Source organism: Schistocerca cancellata, chromosome 1 (genome assembly GCF_023864275.1).
Source record: "Schistocerca cancellata isolate TAMUIC-IGC-003103 chromosome 1, iqSchCanc2.1, whole genome shotgun sequence".
Lineage (NCBI taxonomy): Eukaryota > Metazoa > Arthropoda > Insecta > Orthoptera > Acrididae > Schistocerca > Schistocerca cancellata.
Genome location: NC_064626.1, coordinates 194,241,277 through 194,265,742, shown reverse-complemented (window position 1 = coordinate 194,265,742; position 24,466 = coordinate 194,241,277). Strand labels below are relative to the sequence as shown.

The 24,466-nt window shown below is 47.8% G+C and overlaps 5 non-coding genes across 5 annotated transcripts; 3 read left to right on the top strand and 2 right to left on the bottom strand.

Moving 5' to 3' along the window:
- Positions 1–19,546: 19,546 nt before the first annotated feature.
- Trnah-gug (transfer RNA histidin (anticodon GUG)) lies at positions 19,547–19,618 on the top strand. The gene has a single exon. It is a non-coding gene; the product is annotated as a tRNA-His (tRNA).
- A 288-nt stretch (positions 19,619–19,906) lies between these two features.
- On the top strand, positions 19,907–19,988 carry Trnal-aag (transfer RNA leucine (anticodon AAG)). The gene has a single exon. It is a non-coding gene; the product is annotated as a tRNA-Leu (tRNA).
- A 78-nt stretch (positions 19,989–20,066) lies between these two features.
- Trnal-cag (transfer RNA leucine (anticodon CAG)) lies at positions 20,067–20,148 on the top strand. The gene has a single exon. It is a non-coding gene; the product is annotated as a tRNA-Leu (tRNA).
- A 726-nt stretch (positions 20,149–20,874) lies between these two features.
- Trnal-aag (transfer RNA leucine (anticodon AAG)) lies at positions 20,875–20,956 on the bottom strand. Its single transcript has one exon. It is a non-coding gene; the product is annotated as a tRNA-Leu (tRNA).
- Positions 20,957–21,252: 296 nt separating this feature from the next.
- Positions 21,253–21,324, bottom strand: Trnah-gug (transfer RNA histidin (anticodon GUG)). The gene has a single exon. It is a non-coding gene; the product is annotated as a tRNA-His (tRNA).
- Between the last annotated feature and the right edge of the window lie 3,142 nt (positions 21,325–24,466).

Genomic DNA, 24,466 nt, shown 5'->3' with positions numbered 1-24,466 from the left:
CGGTCCCTAAGCTTACACACTACTTAATCCATCTTAAACTAACTTACGCTATGGACAGACAACACACACACCCATGCCGTAGGGAGGACTCGAACCTCCGACTGTCGGGACGCAGCAGCCAACCTCTTTTCAGCACCTATCTACACACGCTCCTCGTCAGACGCGAATTCCCATCTTTGGCGCATACTACATGCGCGGTTCTTTCGGGCATGTCCGAAAGGAAAGACACTACAAATCCGGGTTCGAACCTGGTCAGGCACAAATTTTCATCTGACGCCGTTGTTCTATTTTAATGCGCATGACAGCCTGGACATCTGTCCTTCAATCTGTGATTGATTAACAAGGCTGCTTATTCACACACACACACACACACACACACACACACACACACACACACACACACACACATTTTTATCTTAAGTGCTATTCGGAAAACGTTTGGCAACTCAGTGATAGTGCCGGACTGGAGCTGCATCAACCCACTCATTTCACTAGATATAGTTGTTTTCTGAACAATTCCTGTTTAATAAGTGACAGCGACAGTGTCTCTCATCGTTTGCTTTGTAGGAAACCTGCTTCTCTCTGCCCTAGCCTATACTATAGCACATTCTTGATACCTCACTGGACGTGCTACTGCAATTGTAGCCAAAGATTCAAATCCCTCTGGAAAAGTATGTTTCAAGTCATATGGTTTTGCTCCTCCCGTACTGTCATTGAAAACGATCACAACGAAATTAAGTATAGGTATCCTATGAAACCCTTGAGTTCATACTGTGGTGCTGTGAAGATAAAAAAAGTAGTTTTTCACAATTATCAGACGACAGATGGAATTTGTCAGATTCCGCTAATTATGATTGAATTATTAACTGTTGATTCACAGGCGCTTTTCTGCCGCTTATTGTAACTGTTATTTGAATGTTAGGCTGAATTCGAACATTCCATATGGCGAAAATTTGATGTTTCTATTCTTCCAGCTCTAAGTCTTCACGTTTCGAACAAAGGCAGAATATCCGTCAGGAAAGCTGACAACAATAAGCCAGGCCATGCCTGTCTTCTGGTGGACGTGCCAATGACAGTGATCTCAGTAATAATATTGTACAGCAAATATACATTGCCAACTTAACCTCTGGAAAAGTTCCAAAACTGTGAATCGCGTCTGGTGAATACGCTTTCAAGGTTTCTGTCCGATTAAACACAATATCCGCAGTTATTAATTTACGACATTTAGTTTGCATTCAGTGCATCGATGTATTACAAGTAATTGCACTCTAGCCCCTATACCTAGTTACAGAAATGCGAGTAAGACTCATTGACATATAATGAGGATCTTGCCACCCCCAACTTTGAAACGAAGCTACAGTCACTTCCGAGGTCACTCACAGAACACATCAGCTGGTATCCTTCCTGGCAGTATAACTGAAACTTGGCAACAGCGCTTTTGTTGTTGTTGTGAATACATAATTTTATCTATGAACTGCCACATTTTCATAATACTTGCGAAGCAAATCATGTGAAGTAACACTTCAACAACTTGTTGGGAAGGTGGAAAAAGCACTACCCTTTCTGGATGCTGTGTCTCTTCCTGGATGTCTAGTAATACGACCTTCGAGTAAATGGTTAGAGATGAAGAACCTAGTGGTGAATGAACTCAGATGAGCTGAATGTGGGAGACTATTCTTGAAAAGAATAAGTAGACGATCTATTCACAGTAAGACTTAGAAAATTTGCTAGTGCTGTTAAAACTATGTGCACTAAACATTGTGAAAAAGTATTTGAAGACGAGCCCCACGAAAATTGGTATAGCATGATTTATGGGGAAGCATGTCCAGCACACATACTAAAAAATTATTTTTTTTTTTGATGAAACTAGAGAGGGTTTTAGTGTATCTAGAGGTAGCCCTGGATGGAAAACTATTATGAACACCTCACATAAAGAATATGCTCCAATGCGAAAGATAATATTATAAGCACTAGAAGCTGCTGTAGGGTAAACTGGGGTCTAAACCCAGTACGTACTGGATATACATCCCTGCAAAAAGACCAATGATAATTTATTGACCTATAATATGAACAAAGTCTAACAGAAAGTGGCTTCTAGGCAGTCTGGCAAAATGCAGAGACTGGCCTGCTTTCACAAACAGATGGAATTAGCAGGACATCCACTCCTGGAATGGATATTATGCTAGACATGCCCGCCTTACACCTGTGGCTTAAAATGGAGGCAGCGGCAGGGATATAAAGGCTAAAAATTCGAAATAACTGGATATAGTTAGAATATACGGAATCCCGAATCAGTAAGGCGATGGCTGGGGAAATGCCGACTAACTACACAATAACTTCTAGCTGTTTCAATAAACTTTGCCATGTAACAGTTGGAAGCAGGGAGCAGTGGAAAAACGAACCACAACACCGTGCAGGAGACATAATATAGTGGTTTACTAACAGGTTGAAAACAAATGAAAGTACCAGGTCTGGGGTACTGCCTAGAATCTCTTTAGTGAAGATGGCCACTTTTTTTTCTGTCAGCATGTGCACGGAGGAAAATTAGAGTAGACTTACAAAAATCGTAGCATCTACTTTTATTCAGGCAGCCAAGCAGCACTGAAATCTGTATCAGCCCCTGCAACTATATCGAAGGCCGTTGCAGAATGCCATGAAGCATTTTCTTTCGAACACGTCCGAAAGAACAGACACCACACACATATATATATATATATATACAGGGTGTTTCAGGAGGTATAGTACATATTTTAGCAGGTGGTAGTACAGACGAAAAAAATCCATATAAATGCGTCCACTTTTTATTGAGTACAGAAATACAGCTGTTAGTACGTAACGCTAATAAACTCAAAGCAAAGGCAAATGAGGACATTCAAAGTTGATTTTCAAAAATTCACCTACCAACTTCAAAGCACATCTGACTTCTCTTCATAACACCACGTGTAGCCTTACTGAGGTCGTCTTTGCGTTCTTTTATGAGGGCTGCACTATTCATAAACCGAACGATCAAATCGGCTCTTGGGTTTACTTTTTATATGTAGACTTCGCCTTTAACCATCCCCGCAGGCAAAAATCCAAAGAGATAAGGTCCGAGGACCTTGAAGGCCAAGAAAAGTGCCCGTATCTAATGATCCACCTTCCGGGAAATGTTAGGTTTGGATAATGTGTCACCTGACAACTAGAATGTGCAGGAGCCCCGTCATGTTGGAGGAACATACGCATTCTTGTAGCCAAATTAACTTGCGTCTCGGTTCTTACAATAGTGCAACAGGTGTGCACTGGTTGGTTGTCACTGAAGAGAGAATCCAACTCTGCTTGAGGTTAAGGGCGAATCCCAAGCGCATGGCCACGAACAATTGGGAGCGGAAACTTAGTATCATCGGAACCGTGTTGAAGGACCATGACATGCGATTGTTAGACCGACTGCAGAAAGTTCACTTTATAAATACATACATACTTAGCAAAATATATCATGTCGCAGCAGTCTTACCGATACTGCAGGTCACTGCAAATAAAATATTAGCTGTAGCCTCTTGGTATGTGTGGAAACAAAATATCTTCAAAAGTATCCCTCCACACGGCGACTTCGCAGAGGCAAAATGGAGGACTTGGAATTAAAGACGCGCTTTTAAACTAATACATGGCACTAAGACAGGCATCACGAAACTTCTGTTCCTCTCGTTAGATCCTGGGGATAGGAACGCTCCTGTTGATGTAGCATGCCGGCCTAGATTGCGTCCGAAAGCACAATGGCGATTGGAGCTGTGTAAGACCTTCACCAGCACAAACCAACACTAGAACCGTCTATGATTATATTACCACATATCGTCTTCACAAACCAATTTCGGTAAACGAACCTACAAAAAACTGGAGGAACGTCTGGAAAAACATCAACAATAAAATTCTACCAACTAGATTCAGTGCCGTATGGTGTGACGTTGTAAACGAAACCATACCCTCAGCGGAACGATTACGGAAAATCAAATTGAGGCCATCTCCATACTGCGACAAATGTCGGCTTGTAGAAACTGTAGCGCACATCTTCTTATGTGAAAATAGAATCAGAATTTGGAACTGGACTAGGAAGACATTAGCACTATCAACAGGACCGCAAAAAGTCATATACCGATAACTGAAGCTTTACAACCCGACTGGAAATGTTACCCGTCCGCAAAGAATAGCAGTTATTCGTGGCTTCTGGGACAGTTTGTGTTTTACGTCGTAACAAACAGAACTTAGAAGAGTACATGTTTTATATTGCAGAAGAACATTTTACGCTGAAGAAGAATAACAAATATAAGGAATGGTTTCAAATTTTTTATCTATTGCTTTATGTGGACTACGAAGAGGTGAACAGCTTTTTTGATTAGAAGCAGAATACTGTCCATTAAATTTTTTTATTCCTGGAATACTATTTTACGTTGGTTCTAAAATCAGAACAGTTCTAATTTGAAAAAACCCTCCGGCTCCGAAATTTTTTTCATTTGTGGAAAAATATATGGCTTCCTTACAGACGTCATGTGCATCCAGTGCAAAATAAATTGTGAATATATTTCTGAATGAATGTTTGTTATGTATATTTCCGTCACCCTTTTCACTGTTACAAGTTATGTTCTACAATGAACGCACGCCATTGGAGGCGGCAATCTGTAATTTATTTTACCTTAATTACTACTTCAATTTTTTTCCACAATTTAAAGGTATACATGGTTGCAAACATGGAATACATGGGAATAATGCAGCTGCTCGGTGACAGGTATGGGGGCGCCATTGAGGCCAGGCCTCGGATCTACGACCCCTGCCGTCTTTGCTTCTGCCTACCTGGTGCTGAAAGTCTTCTCAAACTTAAAAAAAAAAAAAAAATAATAGTGCAGTGATCAGCATGTCTGTCTAGTAAGCAGGAGGTCCAGGTTCTAAGCCCAGTCGGTCACAAATATTCATCTGCCGTCTTAGCTGTATTTCAACGCGCTGTGACATTGTGGACGTCGGTCCTTCGATATTTAAGATGCAATAGTTTTTAAAGGCAATAGAAGTGATTTGCGAACATTTGTCCTGTCATCAGTGTAACGGGACTTCAACGGCATCCAACCCTTAGTCATTGCTTTGTGCCGGCGCTAAGGCATGTCATATATATGCGAATCAGATTGTACTTAATATTTAGTCAAATAACGAATGGTCAGTATACAAGTATGCCGGCCGGGGTGGCCGAGCTGTTCTAGGCGCTACAGTCTGGAACCGCGCGACCACTACGGACGCAGGTTCGAATCCTGTCTCGGGCATGGATGTTTCTGATGTCATTAGGTTAGTTAGGTTTAAGTAGTTCCAAGTTCTAGTGGACTGATGACCTCAGAAGTTAAGTCCCACAGTGCTCAGAGCCATTTGAACCATTTATGAAGTATACAAGTATTTACGAACAGTAGAAGCAGAATTGCAGCGAACTGATCCTTTAACCAAGTGCAACACAGAATACCTGTGTTATGAGTCATAAATTACTGACAGACATTAATCGGTAGGATGTAAGCGAAATCTCGGTAGTGTATGAAAGCTATTAATCATGTGGACAATTACACAGGATGCACATTCAGTAACAAAAAGTGTCTGGCCAATAATATTATCACCGTTATAGTTAAGCTCCAATTTAAGTGAATCATATCAAGAAGAAGTGGCGCTGTACAATTACCAACACTTTTCTGTATACTAATCTGCTACGAAACTTCTGGGAAGATTGCTACATAAATTTTCGTACATAATTTTTCATAACTCTTTAATCTTCTTCTTGCCTGGGGTGACATGAAACAACAATCATTGAAGATTACCGTTTCTTTATATACCATCCACTTGTTGTCCTGCAGGACGACATGAGACATTGTTATGAAAATTTTGCACTTGATCTTTTGCCTATACACTGCAGTAAAGCATTGTGCCGTTATGTAGTCAAATGACACTACCGTCACTTGTACTGACTCTCTTACGCGTTTGTTACAAGCATTCAGCTTAATATTTGCGAAATGCAATTTCTAATGGGAATAGCTGTAATTAAGGCTATCTTTCACTTCTAGTCGTCTTTTGTGGAATGATTAGTACAAATTTTGAAGTACGGTACGTTTTTACACGAGAGGAAAATTGGAATTATTGTTGCTTTTAATCAGAAATTGCAATATATTTAAAATGTATGTATGACTGAATGCTTTCTGATCGCACAAAGTTCTGAACATAAATATTAAGTTTGATGACTTTACCTCACACTATTCCTAAGCCGTGACGTCAGCTCCTAGATGGTGATGTAGGCGTATAGCATTCTCAAAGGAAGCACATCAGGTAAGTGAGTTGAAACAAGTGGGTACCACACAAAAATGAAGTTTCTGAATGAACAGCTTCTGATATCCAGTGCCTACTTGCTTACATGTAAAGATCGAATAGAAAGTCATTTACATTGCAAAAGCCACGGCACACGCAACAATGAAAGGCAATTGACGATCGCTAAGTTCGTGTCCGCGAAAACGCATCCCTTCCGACACGCTCAGTCATCTTAAAGCGACTGAAGTGATCATGTCGCTGTGCCCGAGGTAAAGAGGAAGGCGTACCACGTGCCGTGGCTCGAGTACGGAAAGGTAAGTGACGTTTCGGTAAGATACGTAGGAGTGGAAAGCGTACAGTTTAGAAGCTACAGAATTCGGATGCGGTGTCCACCGCTTCGCTTTCATAAAACGCCTTTACTATGGACTCAGGGACTTTGGAACTTACATTCAGCGATATTACTTATAATGAGAGAGACGCAAAGATGCTGAGAAACTGTGTAGTTATTTCTTTGCTGGAAATGAGGCTCGATATTGTGTGGTTGTGTGTGCTACACAGTTCGCGAATACACTACTGGCTATTAAAATTGCTACAACACGAAGATGACGTGCTATACAGAAGCTAAATTTAACCGACAGGAAGGAGATGCTGTGATATGCAAATGATTAGCTTTTCAGAGCATTCACACAACGCTGCCGCTGGTGGCGACACCTACAACGTGCTGACATGAGGAATGTTTCCAACCGATTTCTCATACACGAACAGCAGTTGACAGGCGTTGCCTGGTGAAACGTTGTTGTGATGCATTGCGTAAGGAGGAGAAATGCGTACCATCACGTTTCCGACTTTGATAAATGTCAGACTGTAGCCTATAGCGATTGCGGTTTATCGTATCGCGACATTGCTGCTCGCGTTGGTCGAGATCCAATGGCTGTTAGCAGAATATGGAATCGGTGGGTTCAAGAGTATAATACGGAACGCCGTGCTGGATCCAACGGCCTCGTATCACTAGCAGTCGACATGACAGGCATCTTACCCGCATGACTGTAACGGATGGTGCAGCCACATCTCGATCCCTGAGTCAACACATGGGGACGTTTGCAAGACAACAACCTCCTGCACGAACAGTTCGACGACGTTTGAAGCAGCATGGCCTATCAGCTCCAAGACCATGGCTGCGGTTACCCTTGACGCTGCATCACAGACAGGAGCGCCTGCGATGGCGTACTCAACGACGAACCTGGCTGCACGAATGGCAAAATGTCATTTTTTTGGGTGAATCCAGGTTCTGTTTACAGCACCATGATGGCCGCATCCGTGTTTGGCGACATCGCGGTGAACGCACATTGGAAGCGTGTATTCGTCGTCGCCATAGTGGCTTATCACCCGGCGTGATGGTATGGGGGTGCCATTGGTTACACGTCTGTCACCTCTTGTTCGCATTGACGGCACTTTGGACAGTGGACGTTACATTTCAGATGTGTTACGAACCGTGGCTCTACCCTTCATTCGATCCCTACGAAACCCTACATTTCAGCATTATAATGCACGACAGCTTGTTGCAGGTCCTGTACGGGCGTTTCTGGGTACAGAAAATGTTCGACTGCTGCCCGGCCAGCACATTCTCCAAATATCTCACCAATTGAAAAGTCTGGTCAATGGTGGCCGAGCAACTGGCTCGCCACAATACGCCAGTCACTGCTCTTGATGAACTGTGGTATCGTGTTGAAGCTGCATGGGCAGCTGTACCTGTGCACGCCATCCAAGCTCTGTTTGACTAAATGCCCAGACGTATCAAGGCCGTTCTTATGGCCAGAGGTGGTTGTTCTGGGTACTGATTTCTCAGGATCCATGCACCCAAATTGCGTGAAAATGTAATCACATGTCAGTTCTAGTATAATATATTTGTCCAATGAGTACCCGTTTATCATCTGGATTTCTTCTTGGTGTAGCAACTTTAATGGCCAGCAGTGTAGATGAAATGAAAAGAGGCGACTGGATACGCCTTGGTTACATTTACAGGCAATTTTAGAACACAGAACGATATGTTATGCCACGGTCGCATGGATGGATCTGACAAAATCGAAAGAAATGCGAAAACTGACTAGCGCATAGGAACAAACTAATTTAATATACACCGAAATGCGGTGAAAATGAGAACGTACTTGCTTATCTTCTGGTTCGCAGGGAGGAATTTGTACATGGGGTCAAGTATGCGGCAACAAGAGGAATGTAGGAAAACGATGACATCGAAGCGAGCGGATTAAGGAAGGTAGTTAATTTTATCACGTTGAGTTCGTATCATAGTGTATGTCTACTGAGGTAGCAGTGATACACTCGAGTTCAATACTGTATTTGACGCTTTTCAGGAGGACAGAGAATCATGCACGTCTAAACTTACATGTGTTGAAGGATAACAGAGTGTACGGGATGATCGATTGAGACAAAGCTGCAACTAGGTACGATTCAAACGTTGACTCATTTATTCTAGAGAAGGACAAGTTGCTGAAGGTCGATTTTTTTCCAGTATTCTATTTGGATGCTTTAGTCACGTGATATAGCCAGCGTTCTACTCGTATGCAGGTACGTGTTCCGTATGTGGTTTAAAGCACTGTCTACTTGCGATCGTTGACGGTGAACCCGTCGGTCATCAGAGGACTTCCATCTCATGTGTGATGAAAGTTGACACATTCCTCTAAACGCACTTTGATTTACGCGATCCCCACCCTGTCGCATGCTTGGTGTAAAATCGAGACTTCAGCGTCATTACTAAGTTAGCTGTGGGTATTTGTGAGGGGTTGTAATCATTGTGTACACACTTGCCCGACAGATGGGTGTTTACACAGTTGGTGACTGGATGACTTGTAATTTTGGACGCTGCTGTTATGCGTATCTGTTTGCTTGTTGGATGTACCGGCCACTAGTAACTATCATTTTTATATAGACCTGATGGAGTAATAGCATAGTTTCTGACTCGTGATCGTATGTGATCATTGGGCACTAGACGTGTCCGCAGGACGATATTGGGCTCGTATCATAGAGAGGAAAAGTTTTACAATTGGGGCAGAGAGAGCTCAGCGTAAGGGAAGCGGGGAGAAGGATATATGTCTGACAGGACGGAAAAGTAAGGGATCTAAGGTTGCCGCCCGTTTTTAAGTGCTGAACGTTCTAGTCTTAGGAGTGCGTGTGTGTTTATGTTATCTCTCTCCCCCCCCCCCCCCCCCCCCCCTGTGACCGCCATACGCAGAGAAATTGATCGAGTACTATGCGCGAGGTCTTAGAAATATGTATAGCGTTGTCTGGTACACATTGATCGTTTTTTGTGTGTTCGAGAATTAATTGTGAATGGACGTGCTGAGCAGTCATCTATGAATGTTCGCAACGATACTTGCAAAGTAGAGGATGTATGGTTTAGCTATGATACTGAAATTAGGAAAACTAGCGATAACATGATTGGCCAGTGTTGGACTTACTGTCAAATTTTTCGCGATATCAGCTGTGATGGATAATATTACAGAAGATCGTTGGTGTCTTATCCATCGCATCTGTGCATTGGGTACGACATAATGATTGACTGACAATGCTTGTTTGAGTTGGGGGACAAATTCTGGCTGATAGACCGCAACTTCCGGGGTTGCTAACACCGAAAACGGGTCATTTTTGCACAGAAGTACGGGATCACCATCACTAGAAATGGAACACAGAGTGACAAACTATTCGGTCACTGCGACATACGAGTTTAAATGTAGAGGTGGTCAATTACTTTCGAGGGAGGTCACCACAACGCCACCAGGTTCTTCTAGTTTCCTTGTGTTGTGGCTGTCATTTATTTAAAATCATATTCTTACAGTCGATAGCATAACATTATACCTTGCACCTTGTAAATCATTCAGTTTCCTGTGAGAGGCCGTGCATCAGTCCGTGTTAATGTCTGTTTAGAATCAGACACTGACTTCGAAGTCGCGGCAGAAGGACGAAATGCTCGGCAGTGTGCAAAAGCGTGTTAGAAAACACCGTTTGATCACCCATACCCTAAGCTACGTCTGACCCTTGTTCAAACTTTAAAGTGGTCTGTGCAGCGTCTGTATATTTAATATGATCTTGTTCACATAGGCAGCTGCAGTTCGACTTGGTGAGCTATTAGGAATTCTTGGATGGTCGCACTCCGACACTTCAGAGTTATTTGGGGAGAGTATTGTGAATTCCATTTGTCCGCGCTGAAGGTGGATCGCATTGGTGCCTTCGTGACTTGTAAATACGATGAGCTTTTATGGCTGGTAATTTGTTTTCACTGTTTGATAAAGATGATAGGGTGCTGAGGATCTGTTGTATCTAGTCTGGGACGTACAACATTGCACTCATTTCCGGCGAATGGTCAAAAGAAGGTCCTGTTGCAGTAACTGAGGTCGTCCTGTTTCTATACAGGCTGCAGAAGGTAATAGATATGTCTTTCTCTGACTAAAATTGCAGAGATCAGATGGGTGAAGATAAAAAAGCATTCTCCCTTTCTAAGCATAGATGAGTATGCATTTAATATTATTAATTGAGTTTTGGCAGGAGTGAATATGGTTTTATATATGCGAATGTTTGAGATTTGTGAGTGCAAATTGTCAGCGGAGGGTGAATGACGTCAGGTTCGCTGGCTGGGGGAGACACTGTTCACATGTCCAGTTGGAGATGCGTGGGGGGGGGGGGGGGGAGGGATAGAGATCTGCACTATTCAAGAATCCATTTGTGAACTGTATGTCGTTAGACAATCCATTTGTGAACTGTATGTCGTTAGACAATAGCTGGAGAGCAGGTATAGAAGGAGAGAGCCCACTTCAACATGCTGGTCCCGGGGCTGAGTGGACGGCTGTTTAGATTGACAGATATGTCGCTTTGACATGCCGCCAGCGGCGCTCGGACGCTCGCTTTGTAAGGCGCTATGCGATTAGTTTGAGCATTTAGTACATGTCTTGGTCGTTATTGGATTAAGAACTGTAATATTGAAGGTCATGTCCCCAGCGAGACCACTGTGTAATTGAGTGAGAGTGTTTGTGTATTTGAAGATCTGTTTCGCGATTGGTGATGTTAAGTTGATGGCGCAATTTAGCTACCACTGTAAAAAATAGCTGTCTGCTGCTGAAAGAAAGAAAGAAAAAAAAAAGAAAGAAAGAAAGGGGTGACCTTGCCACCAGACCTGATGGATGAGTTATTAGGTAAGAGCAAGTGATAGTTGTTGAATGATGCTGTGTGTTCGGATATAGGAGTCTCTAAACGGCGGAGCGTGATATTTTTATGTGGAAATTTATGCAATCTATAGATAGTGATATTCGGCCGTTCGTCGCAACAGTTAAGAGGGGAAAAATAGGTCGAAATCTAGTGCTGGCAGAATGTTGGGGCAATGGTAATAATACTTGATTCAAGGTGGAGGTGGTAAATGTGGATCAGGCTTTGAATATTGGTGTGAGTGTCGTATGTGCTTGATGCTCTGTGTAAAAGTTTGACTCATTAATTGCGTTTGGTATTTCTGGGTGTGTGTAGAATTAATTTTACTGTTGAAAATGCGAGAAAGACGAGTTGATTGGTATTTAGATAGAGGCTACGTTTGTAATTCGAAAAGAGGGGATAAGAATGGTAAATTGATTGGGTTGAGGACGTTTGCGTATGTTGATGGTGGGACGGGTGTGAGGTGAGGTGCTGTGGGAGGTGAAAATTACAAATTTTTTTTAATAAGATCTAAAGTAAGAATGATATTGAGAAGGTTTTAGATGGCTGGTCACGCGACGGGGCGAGGGCAGGGATGTGTAGTTATGTTTAGTTACAGGGTCGTGTAATGTCGTGTGACGAGCAATGCGCAGTGTGCTGCAGTGACTGCTTCACTGCTGACGAGCGCGTTGACCGTGCCAACTCACGCTTGCGGAAGCCGAGCAGGGGCTGTGCGAGGTCTGGGTGACTTCACGACGCTGGGGGCAGGGTGCGGAGGGGGGGGGGGGGGGTACCTGCGCACGTCTCCTGAGTTATTTTGCGAGCAGATCTGCAGGCTCTTCTGTGCGTTATTTGGATAGCTTACGAGTACTGAGCGCATCTACACATCTGTGTGAAGAATTATTTAGCAGCAGTTTGCTATTGTGTGTACTGAAATTATGATTGGGTGCGTGTCTGTGGGCTGTGCAACATGGCCCAGGGCACATCTGGGTGGGAGTTTTGTGATAGCGTGATATACTGTATGGTTCAATATCTAAGTTGTTCGAGGAAATAAATAGAGTGTTCTCAATGATTACACACACCTGCAGCGCAGATCAGAGTGATTAGTTTTCCATCACCATCTCAGTTGCATGCGAGTAGTAAATGTTTTCCCAGCCGCGTTAATCAAGTGTGTCAACGAGCTATGGGCTGTTCTGACAATAGACGTGAAGGCAGCTCCAGACCTGAGACGCCGGCGGTAAACATGAGAAGAATAACGCAGCTTTCACATGTCAGAGGAGAGTGCCCTTTCTGGTCGGCTGGCACGAGCGAGTGCGGAAGCTGAACTTTGGTGGAGGCTCTGGAATCCCTCCTCCCGCCGAACGCAAGCGCGCGCGGCCTGGCTTGGAGCGTAATCTAACAGCGCAGCAAGCCGTGAGCGTCTCTTTCTTAAATTGTCGCAGCACAGTGCGCGGTGCAACGACATGATTCACAGGCGCAGTTTGGTGTCATGATGGCTGGCGTTCGTCTCCACGAAATGTGTCCCGAGCATGCCGTTGTACAAAGTGGGAGCGTCTATGTTTACAGTTGTCGTTAAGTAGCGTGCGTATAGCTTGCGGTGTTCGCTGGAGGAGCCCTTGTGCCGTTGTCCGGTGTAGTCTAGTGGCTAGGATACGACTTAGCTCGACTGACGCTTGCAGAAAACTACGTTAAGTACGATTCGGCGTGACAAGTGACGGCGAGAGCGATGCGACATCTGTCCACCTCTTATCGATTGGTTGGTTGGTTGGTTTGGGGGGATGAAAGGGACCAGACTGCGACGGACATCGGTCCCTTTTTCCAAATACAAAGACCACCCTCAGAGAATAAAAATGGGTAACAGAATAGATCACAGACGATACAGAACAAAAGAAACTGAGACAAAGACAAGACAAAACGAACTAAAACCACACAGTGTGACAGTGGTTGGCCGACCATAGAAATAAAAAAGGAAAAGCCAACCACTTAGAAACACATTAAAAAATCAGTTTAAAATCATGGGCCAAATGACAGAATCAGCACAAAACAATAAAATAAAGCAGGAACACTCAGATTAAATGATAAAATCCCCCTGCCCGAATAAAACGTAAAACTAAGTCAGCCATAGTGGAGTCGTCTGTTAAAAGGGCAGGGAGCGTATCAGGCAGCGCAAATGTCTGCCTGACCACAGCTAAAAGTGGGCAAGCCATCAAAATGTAGGCCACCGTCAAAGCCGCCCCGCAGCGACATACAGGAGGGTCCTCCCGGCGCAGTAAATAACTGTGTGTTAGCCGGGAGTGGCCAATGCGGAGCCGACAAAGGACGACTTGAGTCCCTGCGGTTGGCTCGCATGGAGGACCGCCACACAGTCGTCGTCTCCTTAATGGCACGGAGTTTATTGGGTGTAATCCGATCGCCCCATTCAGCGTCCCAAAGAGCAAAAACTTTTCGGCGGAGGACTGCCCGCAAATCAGCCTCTGGGAGGCCAACATCCAGAGATGGTTTACTCGTGGCCTCTTTCGCCAGGCGGTCAACATGTTCATTGCCCGGGATACCGACATGACAGGGGGTCCACACAAAGACCACAGAGCGGCCGCAACGCGCAAGAGTATGCAGGGACTCTTGGATGGCCATCACCAGACGAGAACGAGGAAAACACTGGTCGAGAGCTCGTAAACCGCTCAGGGAATCGCTACAGATAACGAAGGACTCACCTGAGCAGGAGCGGATATACTCGAGGGCACGAGAGATGGTGACCAGCTCAGCAGTGTAAACGCTGCAGCCATCCTGCAAGGAACGTTGTTCGGAACGGTCCCCTAGAGTGAGCGCATACCCGACACGACCAGCAACCATCGAACCGTCGGTGTAAACAATTCCAGAGCCCTGATACGTGGCCGGGATGGAATAAAAGCGGCGGCGGAAGGCCTCTGGAGGGACCGAGTCCCTCGAGCCCTGTGCGAAGTCGAGCCGAAGGCAAGAGCGAGGAACACACCACGGGGGTGTACGCAGAGGCGCCCGGAAAGGAGGTGGAACAGGGAAAAACCCAAGCCCGCAGAGAAGCTCCTTGACGCGTACGGCGATCGGACAACCCGACCGGGGCCGACGTTCTGGCAGATGGATGACTGACTGCGGGAACAGGACACGATAATTTGGATGCCCGGGCAAGCTTAGAACATGGGCAGCATAAGCGGCCAGCAAACGTTGGCGCCGGAACCGCAGTGGAGGTACACCTGCCTCCACTAGTACGCTGTCCACAGGGCTGGTGCGGAAAGCACCAGTGGCAAGGCGTATCCCGCTGTGGAGAATTGGGTCCAGCACCCGTAACGCAGATGGGGATGCTGAGCCATAAGCCAGGCTCCCATAATCCAGACGGGACTGGATTAACGCCTGGTAGAGCCGCAACAGGGTAGATCGGTCGGCGCCCCAGCGGGTGTGGCTCAAGCATCTCAGAGCGTTTAGATGCCGCCAACACGCCTGTTTAAGCTGCCGGATATGAGGCAGCCAAGTCAACTGGGCATCGAAAACCACCCCCAAAAACCTGTGGGTCTCCACCACAGCAAGGAGTTCGGCGACGAGATAAAGCCGCGGCTCAGGATGGACTGTTCGGCGCCGGCAGAAATGCATAACGCGGGTCTTGGCTGCCGAAAACTGAAACCCGTGCGCTACAGCCCAAGACTGCGCCTTACGGATAGCGCCCTGTAGCTGACGTTCAACAGCTGCAATGCCAGTAGAGCTGTAATAAAGGCAGAAGTCGTCAGCATACAGGGAAGCAGAGACAGAATTTCCCACGGCCGCAGCGAGCCCGTTAATGGCTATTAAAATTAGGCAGATACTTAAAACAGAACCCTGTGGCACACCGTTCTCCTGGACGTGGGTGGAACTATAGGGGGCTGAGACTTGCACGCGGAAGGTACGATACGACAGAAAATTTCTGATGGAGATCGGCAGAGGGCCCCAAAGACCCCAGTCATGAAGCGTAGAAAGGAAGTGTTGACGCCATGTCGTATCGTACGCCTTCCGCATCTCGAAAAAGACAGCGACCAGGTGCTGACGGCGGGCAAAGGCAGTACGGATGGCCGACTCCAGGCTCACCAGATTGTCGGCGGCGGAACGGCCTTTACGGAACCCACCCTGAGACGGAGCCAGAAGGCCCCGAGACTCCAGTACCCATTGCAACCGCCGGCTCACCATCCGTTCAAGCAACTTGCAAAGAACGTTGGTGAGGCTAATGGGACGGTAGCTGTCCACCTCCAGAGGGGTCTTTCCAGGTTTCAAAACGGGGATGACAACGCCTTCCCGCCATTGCGACGGAAACTCCCCCTCGACCCAAAGACGGTTGTAAATATCGAGAAGGCGCCGCTGGCAGTCCACTGAAAGGTGTTTCAGCATCTGACAGTGGATGCCATCTGGCCCAGCAGCGGTATCAGGGCAAGCAGCTAGGGCACTGCGAAATTCCCACTCACTGAATGGAGCATTGTAAGATTCTGGGTGGTTGGTGCGAAACGAAAGGCTCCGACGTTCCACCCGCTCTTTAATGGAGCGGAAGGCCTGGGGGTAATTCGCAGAAGCGGAACTCATAGCAAAATGCTCTGCTAAGCGATTGGCAATAACGTCGGAGTCAGTACAAACTGCTCCATTCAGTGAGAGCGCAGGGACGCTGGCAGGGGTCCGATAGCCGTAGACGCGTCGAATCTTGGCCCAGACCTGCGAAGGAGTGACATGGAGGCCAATGGTGGACACATACCGCTCCCAGCACTCCTCCTTGCCTTGGCGGATAAGGAGGCGGGCCCGCGCACGCAGCCGTTTGAAGGCGATAAGGTGGTCTACGGAGGGATGTCGCTTGTGACGCTGGAGAGCCCGCCGGCGATCTTTAATCGCTTCAGCGATCTCAGGCGACCACCAACGCACAGCCTTCCGCCGAGGGGACCCAGAAGAACGGGGACTGGCAGATTCGGCGGCAGTAACGATGCCGGTGGTGACCGATTGAACCACCGCATCAATGGCATCAGTTGAGAGAGACTCAATAGCAGCAGTGGAGGAGAACAAGAACCAGTCAGCCTTATTCATAGCCCATCTGCTAGGGCGCCCAGAAGAGTGACGCTGTAGTAGTGACAAAAAGAGCGGAAAGTGGTCACTACCACACAGGTCGTCATGCACATTCCATTGGACAGACGGTTAGAGGCTATGGCTACAGATGGAAAGGTCAATGGCGGAGTAGGTGCCATGCGCCACACTGAAGTGTGTGAAGGCACCGTCATTTAACAGCGAGAGATCGAGCTGCGACAATAAATGCTCAATGATGGCGCCTCGACCTGTTGCCACTGACCCACCCCACAGAGGGTTATGGGCGTTGAAGTCGCCCAATAGCAAGAAAGGTGGCGGCAATTGGGCTACCAGTGCAGCCAGGACATGCTGCGAGACCTCACCATCCGGTGGAAGGTAAATACTGCAGACGGTAATAGCCTGTGGCGTCCACACCCGAACAGCGACAGCCTCTACAGCTGTTTGTAGAGGTACAAGCTCGCTGTGAAGAGAGTTAAGTACATAAATGCAGACGCCACCAGACACCCTTTCATAAGTTGCCCGGTTCTTAAAATAACCCCGATAGCCACGGAGGGCGGGGGTTCGCATTGCTGGAAATCAAGTTTCCTGCAGAGCAATGCAAAGGAAAGGATGAAGGCTGATAAGTTGGCGGAGCTCAGCTAGATGGTGTAAGAAACCGCTGCAGTTCCACTGGAGGATGGTATTAGCCATGGATGGGAAAGGCGTGAAGGGACTGGGGAGGCAGATTACGCCTCCGAGGCCCCTGCTGCTACTGAGTCACCACCTGGACAACAGCCATCTATTGCGTCCGAGGGACTGGCGAGATCCATGTCCTCAGCGGACGACAGGATCTCCACCTCATCCTCAGACACAGAGCTTGTAGGAAGCGGTGGGATGGGTGCCACCGCAATGTCGGTAGCCTTGGGGAGTTTCTTCTTCTTCTGCTTCTCGCGCTGTGCCTTTGGTGGTTCAGGCTGGGAGGGCGGCACTGGGTCAGTCTCAGGGACAGACGACGACCGTGTGTCCCGACGACCAGGGACCGGCGGATGTTTAAGCCACTTGCGGCTGTCGGCTTACGCTTCTCCAGCTGGGAAGGGGGAACTGAAGTCCCCGATTGGTGGGGGGGGTGTTGCTCCCAAAGTAGATGGAGTAGGAGCAACAGGTTGGGAAGTGCCCCCCACAAGCAAGGGGGCTGGTGGATGGTGACCGATCTTAGAGCCGATTCGTGAGGACGGGAGAACTGGCGTTGCAGCAGCGGCGTAGGTTGACGTCATCGCCACAGGATGGAGCCTCTCATATTTCCGTCTTGCCTCGGGGTAGGTCAGGCGGTCCAGGGTCTTATATTCCATTATCTTCCTTTCTTTCTGCAATATCCTACAGTCCGGCGAGCAGGGGGAATGGTGTTCTCCGCAGTTAACACAGATAGGAGGCGGGGCACATGGAGTATCGGGATGCGAAGGACGTCCACAATCCCGACACGTGATGCTGGAAGTACAGCGAGATGACATGTGCCCGAACTTCCAGCATTTAAAACACCGCATCGGAGGAGGGATATATGGCTTCACATCACAACGGTAAACCATCACCTTGACCTTTTCGGGTAATACATCACCTTCGAAGGCCAAGATGAAGGCACCGGTGGCTACCTGATTATCCCTCGGACCCCGATGGACGCGCCGGACGAAGTGAACACCTCGTCGTTCGAGGATGGCGCGTAATTCATCGTCGGACTGCAGAAGAAGATCCCTGTGGAATATAATACCCTGGACCATGTTGAGACTCTTATGCGGCGTGATGTTAACTGAAACATCCCCCAACTTGTCACAACTGAGCTACCTCCGTGACTGGGCAGAGGATGCCGTTTTGATGAGCACAGAACCAGAGCGCATCTTGGACAAGCCCTCCACCTCCCCGAACTTGTCCTCTAAATGCTCCACAAAAAACTGGGGCTTGGTCGACATGAACGATTCTCCATCAACCCGCGTACACACGAGGTACCGGGGTGAATATTCTCCACTGCCTTCTTTAGCAAGACGTTCCTCTCATGGAGTAGCTAGGGAGGGAAACGATCTCTGATCAAATTTCTTCCCGTTGAGGTTAGACCTCGATCGCTTAGAGACTGCTGGTGGAGGCCCACCAGCGATAGAAGATGTACCACGCTTCATTGCGGGTCATCCGCCCTGATGCCACCTACTCCGACCAAGAGCCCTCCTCACGGGAGCCACCCAGCCGCAGCAATAGCCACCTGGCAGGAGGGCCATTGCCAGTAGTCCCGATGCCCCAGGGAGATGGGCATCTACTCCTTGGCATACGTGAGGAGATAACGGCGCAGGCATCAGTAGAGCGATCCCTGAGTTGTCAGGGGGCTACAACCAAGAGGGTACATGGTGGCCCCACCACAACGGACTGGTTACCGTGCTGGATGTTAGGTGACATGTGATCCATGGTCGCCGTCAGTGCAGAAAAGGGCCCGGCACAGTGTTTGGCAGAAAGTGTACGCACGAGCGTATCAATGCCCAAGAGATGGAGAGCGGGCAGGACTGCAATGCAACGACGAATAAGATGGTGAAAGTTCTCAACACAACATGGACACAATGCACCAAGTAAGGCGCCCTTACCCAATCAGCTCGCCCTTCGGGAAAATTTTGAGATATGGAGGTCAAACCCGACAGGAGACCATCACATAAGGTCGAAACGTTTGAGACTCCTAGTCGCCTCGTACGACAGGCAGGAATACCACGGGCCTATTCTAACCCCCGAACCCGCAGGGGGACCTCTTATCGAGGCACATACCTGTGGTCAACAGACTTGGAGAACTGCAAGACATTGCCACGGGGGTTGAATGCGGCTAACCACACTGCTTGGTGTCCTAACAGCGCAGACACGTTCGTTTGCCAGTATACATATAATGGAGATCGCGTCTGACACAGCTGTGGGGAGACGCAGCGGTGTGTGGGCCGAGCTTTGCTGTTCATCGCCTCTTGCAGTCGCGAGAACTGCTGTCGGCGGTGCTTCCGTGGCCGTGATCGTCTAGTGGTTAGGACTTTTTGTTGTGGCCGCAATAACCCAGGTTCGAATCCTGGTCACGGCAATTTTTAAACTTTTTGCCTTGCTGTCGCTGCAGTGACGATTGTGACTCAGTGTTTGAAAACACGGTGCCCTCTTGATTTTTCACTCATGTTCCGCAGGCTGCAGGTGGCACTACCAATTCATTATCAACACGTAATGCCGCCGCACCAGAGCGCGGGCTGCTGCCTGTGTAGTGAATCTCTATTCGAAGAAGGCATTTGTTTGAGGTGCAATGGATGAGCAGCCAGTCGCAGTAGAACAGGAAGCTGTGTCGTGGACTGTTTCTACAAAAGCGAAGAACACTGGCACAGGTAGCGTGGCCGAGCGGTCTAAGGCGCTGGTTTAAGGCACCAGTCTCTTCGGAGGCGTGGGTTCGAATCCCACCGCTGCCACTTTTTTCTCGTTTTTTGTGCCATTGCGGTGTTTTCTCGTGGGGTAGAACGCAGCTCCTCTGACCGCCGTGCGGCGTCGGTAGCGTGGCCGAGCGGTCTAAGGCGCTGGTTTCAGGCACCAGTCTCCTCGGAGGCGTGGGTTCGAATCCCACCGCTGCCAATGTTTTCTGTCTCGAAAGCCGGAGCACTGACTACCCGCGACGAAACAGCGCAGCAAGCCGTGAGTATCTCTTTCTTAAATTGTCGCAGCACAGTGCGCGGTGTAACGACATGTCCTAACCACTGCGCTTTTCCGGTACCGGGAATCGAACCCGGGCCTCCTGGGTGAGAGCCAGGTATCCTAGCCACTTTTTTTTTTAATTTGCCTTGCGATTTCTCTTAAATTGTTGATCTTCCTGTTATATTCCTCATTTTTAGAACTTTCCTTTTTATCCAAATTTTTCTTCTGTTCCACCAAATCACTGGCATGCTTTGCTTCCTCCTCCATACGCGTAGACTCCATTGTTTGGATCTCTCTTAATTTTTTTCCAATAATTCAAGTTGAGGTCTATAGATGGTTCTAGTGCCACAGGCGACTAAAGCTGGCGAAATGTGCCACTAGACCACACCGGACAACGGTACAAGGGCTCCTCCAGCGAACACAGCAAACTGTATGCACGCTACTTAACGACAACTGTAAACATAGACGCTCCCACTTTGTACAACGGCATGCTCGGGACACATTTCGTGGAGACGAACGCCAGCCATCATGACACCAAACTGCGCCTGTGAACCATGTCGTTGCACCACGCACTGTGCTGCGATAATTTAACAAAGAGACGCTCACGTCTTGCTGCGCTGTTTCGTCGCGGGTAGTCAGTGCTCCGGCTTTCGAGACAGAAAACATTGGCAGCGGTGGGATTCGAACCCACGCCTCCGAGGAGACTGGTGCCTTAAACCAGCGCCTTAGATCGCTCGGCCACGCTACCTGTGCCAGTGTTCTTCGCTTTTGTAGAGACAGTCCACGACACAGCTTCCTGTTCTGCTGCAACTGGCTGCTCATCCATTGCACCTCAAACAACTGCCTTTTTCGAATAGAGATTCACTACACAGGCAGCTGCCCGCGCTCTGGTGCGGCGGCATTACGTGTTGATAATGAATTGGTAGTGCCACCTGCAGCCTGCGGAACATGAGTGAAAAATCAAGAGGGCACCGTGTTTTCAAACACCGAGTCACAATCGTCACAATCGTCACTGCAGCGACAGCAAGGCAAAAGTTTCAAAATTGCCGTGACCAGGATTCGAACCTGGGTTATTGCGGCCACATCGCAATGTCCTAACCACTAGACGATCACGGCCACGGAAGCACCGCCGACAGCAGTTCTCGCGTCTGCACTTCCCACACAAGAACCGCCTATTTCGGGTGCACCGTCTGTACATTGTGACTGGGCGGACGATATGGAGGAGGAAGGTGGATCCACTCCCGACGTCTAATTTGTTTTATTTTTTTTTTCCTATAGTATATTGTAGCACGCCCACCATCTGTCGTTGATACTATCAATCTCAATAAATTGGAGTCACCTGTGAAGTTTCCAAGTTTTGTGGGTTTTTTATATAACATTGCTGCTGACGTAGTGTTATTGCAGGATGTTGCGACAGATCTACTTCACTCAATTCCGGGCTATCAAGTACTCCTGAACTTTGATATCGAGTGTAATTGTGGTACTGCCATTTTAATTCGGGTTGATCATGATTATAGTAATGTCGCTACCATTCCTAATGGTCGCGGTGTAGCTTGCACGATCAACAACGTACGATATATTAACGTGTACGCCCCTCCTGGAGCCGACGGGCAGCCGCTTCGCCGTGTTTTTTATAGTAGTGACGTTTGTCACCTTTTACGGGGCCCCCACCTGACTGTAGTCATGGGCGGCGATTTTAACTGCGTGCTGGAAGATAGAGATCAGGAGCCACGGCCGTATAAGAGCCTTGAATTGCAGACGCTCGTCACGGAGATGATTTTAATTGACTCTTGGTGTTATTTACACCCGCGGGACGTGGGATTTACTCTCTTTTACCCCACGGGTAGGAGTCGGCTTGATCGAATTTATGTTTCTCGTGATAAATAGCACTGCCTTACGGAATCCTCTGTTCACCCCGTGATTTTTTCCATCATTGTGCGTATGTCTGCCGCTTTCATTCTCTGTTGGAGGTTAAACCCCGCCCAAGTCGATTTTGGAAGTTTAATGTGCGACATCTTTCACACCCACATTTTGCGCCGGTTATCGTGCGTGTGTGGCAGAGGGTGCTGAAATATCGCGGTCTATATGCCTCCACTTTGTCTTGGTGGGTCGAACCAGTTAAGCCGGCATTACGCAAGACCATCCTGGAGTTCAGTCAGAATGTTGCTCACTGGGAGCGATCTACATTGCAATTTTACGAAAGCTGTTTAAATGATGCCATCCACCTGAACACAGATAATCCCGCTCTTCGGATGGCGACGATTAGGCGTATAAAACACCGTCTTCTGGACTTGAAACGGGAATCGTTGCGCGGATCTGTCGTACGGGTCGCTTGTTGATGAAGCGCCTTCCGTATTTCATCAGCTGCGCGAACGCCGGCGCGCAACGCGGCGTTACGTCACAGAGCTGGAATCAGCTGACGGTGCGCGTCTTCATAGCCAGGCGGCGATTCTTGCCGAGGCCCACCGTCACTTCGTCGAACTTCTCTGTGAGAAACACACGGATGCTGCCGCGATTTCCGTGCTTCTCCACAACGTTCCATACGTCTTATCCGTAGCGGATCGCCGTCGCCTCACAGAAAAGTTTACCATGGCCGAAGTGCGTGATGTCTTAAAACTATGTTCCAAAAATAAATCACCGGGCGCTGATGGGTTGCCACCGGAATTTTATCTGCATTTTTGGCACTTGTTTGGCTCAGCCCTGACTGATGTTTTTAATGAAATTTTAAATGGCGTGGATGTCCCTGCGTCCTTCCTGGAAGGTATTGTGGTCTTGGCTCCAAAGGTTCCAGTCACCAGGAAACTGTGCAATCTTAGACCGATCACCCATCTTAACGGTGATTATAAACTCTTCACTAACTCTCGCTTGAAGCTGGTCATGAAAAAACTGATTAGTCCCTTTCAATACTGTGCAGTGCCGAAACGCACTATCTATGGTGCTGTGTCGACGTACCGGGATGCCATTGCGTATGCTACGACGAATAGGATTCCTTTTGGTATTTTATCCATCGATTTCACTATGGCATTTGACAGAATTAGCCATCAGTATCTCCGGCGGGTGCTACAGAAATTTGGTTTCGGTGTAAAGTACATAACTATGATTTTTAACCTTTTCCGGAAGTCCACCTCCCGCATTAGCATTAATGGAATTTTGTCGGAACCTGTTCCACTCTGCTGTTCTGTCAAACAAGGGTGCCCTCTGTCAATGGCGCTTTACGCAATTTCCTTAGATCCTTTGTTGCGTAATTTGCACAGTGCTTGCAGGGGAATACCTATTGGGGATGAGAAGCACGTTTGTCGCGCTTATGCCGATGACCTTGGCCTCTTGGTGTCCTCGGCCGCCGACTTCGACGAAATCCGTGCTCTTCTCACCCAGTATGAAAGTGCATCCGGTGCGAGCATCACTACCCGTAAGATGGTCTTTCTGCCCGTTTATGCGGCGTCACGGGGCTTCAAACGCCCATAGTTTACAGTGAAACGGGAACACAAAATTTTGGGTGTTCGTTTTCAAGCCAATCTGCTACAGACTGCGTCCTACAACTGGCGTATTGTCTTAAATGGCATACGAGCTATGGCAAGCCTGTCTGCTACTCGCACCCTCGCATTAACACAACGGGTGCTTTTAATAAATGTTTTCTTGCTCAGCAAAACCCGGTACCTCGCTCAGTTATTTCAGGTACCCAAGAACTTAGGCAGAGCCATAACACAAGCAGTCTATTGGCTATTGTGGAGGGGACATATTTTCAAGGTGGCTTACGACACATGTACTTTGTCGCGCGAACAGGGAGGACTCTGCCTAATTCATTTTGCAACGAAAGCCACTGCGTTGCTCCTTCATCGGACGAGTGTCACCATTGAACAGGATCTGTCCAGCCCAGCAGCTGTTCTGTTCGATATTCATCGTCCTCTGTCTGAAGCGGCCCCTCTCGACCTGACTGCAATACCGTTTCAGCTGCGGTATATTCGGGAGTACTTCATTCAGGAAAGTTACCTCGCCGCCGACGTACTCTACCATCGAACGCGGACTGTGAAAGGTGCCTACCAGGGACTAAGGGGACGGCCAGTTCGCAGTAAAATGGAGGCGCGCTACCCGAGATCTGCGTGGAGGACGGTGTGGGCTCACGTTCACGCTCCTTTCCTGTCAGCGGAAGTCAGCAGCTTTTGGTACCAAGTGGTCAACAGAATTCTCCCCACCAACGCCAAGCTGCGCCGCATCCACTTATCTCCGTCAAGCTTGTGTGCAGACTGTCGACAGGACG